Source organism: Octopus bimaculoides, chromosome 7 (genome assembly GCF_001194135.2).
Source record: "Octopus bimaculoides isolate UCB-OBI-ISO-001 chromosome 7, ASM119413v2, whole genome shotgun sequence".
NCBI classification, from domain to species: Eukaryota; Metazoa; Mollusca; class Cephalopoda; order Octopoda; family Octopodidae; genus Octopus; species Octopus bimaculoides.
In genome coordinates, this window is record NC_068987.1 from 101,397,006 (window position 1) to 101,398,979 (window position 1,974).

Here is a 1,974-nt window from a genome sequence, read left to right on the forward strand (position 1 = left end):
GGTGGTGGTTTTGGTGATGGTGGTGGTTTTTGATGATGGTGGTGGTTTTGGTGATGGTGGTGGTTTTTGATGATGGTGGTGGTTTTGGTGATGGTGGTGGTTTTGGTGATGTTTGCGGTCAATTATGTATGCATATATATATTACTTTATCGAATTGTATTTGGTTCTTAAAATATAGCCATATCGATTTTAGTATCAGATAGACAATTTGAAACAAGCAACACGTTATAACCAAATCTCCAACTTTTGTAATTAATGCATCTCTAAGAAACGCGCATTCTTATTATAGTATACGCTTATAAAAACTTCTGATTTTTAAAATTGTTATTTTGTAGGCTCAAAGTATCACATGCACTGAAAAATTGAAAACATCGCACCGTTAATTAATTATATGTTTTTTATACAATAAAATACGATGATATCCCACCGGTTGTCATGTGCGAATTATTCTCTATTGTTTTTCTATAATAGATTAATATCATAACGTTTAGCACTTTACAATTAACTTTCATTTTTCTACACCAAACTATTGAAACTCTGTAACCTTTATATCCTTTCTTTTCTATTTTATCTCCTTTTTTTATTGTTCGCTTTCTGTTTTCTCCATTTTGAAAATAAAACTCTATTAATTTCTATTTAAAACAATATTTAACACAATAAATCCTTTATCCAAACGCACTTTATTTAACCTCAGTCGCTCTTTTATTTTCTAATCACATGCATCATAATTATTTAGGGATTTTTAAAAAAATCTCTCGATATTTTTAATTATTTGAAACAACTTTTCCATGCACTTTGACCGTTCCCCGTCCATATCTTTCGTTCAGTTTATTTTTCATTCTCCACTTCCATTTGTCTTTACTTCATTGTCTTTCTATTGTTCCTAATATTTAGCAGTCAAAGTTTCTTTACGCAATCGTTTTACCCAGCGCTGAATTAACCCATTAAGCAAAATAAGCACGTACTTAGGGCATCAAGGGACGAGGGCACCATAGAAATGAAAATGGCGGCGAGCTGGCAGAAACGTTAGCACGTCGGGCGAAATGCTTAGCGGTATTTCATCTGCCGCTACGTTCTGAGTTCAAATTCCGCCGAGGTCGACTTGGCTATTCATCCTTTCGGGGTCGATTAAATAAGTACCAGTTACGCACTGAGGTCAACATAATCGACTTAATCCGTTTGTCTGTCCTTGTTTGTCCCCTCTGTGTGTAGCTCCTTGTGGGCAGTAAAGAAATAAGAAATGAAAATGGTTTACTGCACGAAAGAAATCACTTTAAATTTGCTAAAATAGTATTTGTAATGCTTTATCTCTACTAAGTTATAGTAGCAGTTTTAAGTAAAATTAATTTTAATGATATCATCGGACAATTTGCAATTATATAAAAAAAAACGGAGAAAACTTTTCAAATATAAATAAAGTAGAATCATACAAAAAAAAAAACATTGTCTACCATCTTATAAATTTCATTTCATTTTGAAAAATTAAAATTTATCTTATGGTTTATTATCGTTTACAATTTGAATTATTTTTGTTTGCATTTTGAACTATTTACACATACTTGAGGGCACCAAAACCTTTAAATTTCTTACAGCCTCTATGGGTTTTAATCCGGCCCTGGTTTTACCTAAGCTAAATTTATGAATTTTCTACAAGTACTACAAACTACGTATCGGCTTTAAAATATTTTCTGGTTTCCCAACAGCGCTAAAGTCACAAGTATATGTAAAGAATATTCTCTCTTGAATCACCACTACTTAACGAATGAAAAGATGAAATTGGGAGCCGTATTAAGGAAGTTCAGCTTATATCAAATAATATATTACTCTATGCTTTGCAGTAGTTTTCTCGTGTTTGTATGCATTAACGTGCATTCACTCACTTATTGTGCATGCATAGTTCAGACCAGCGTATGTGTGTAGATATATGTATGCTCATACATATATGTATATATATATATATATATATATATATAT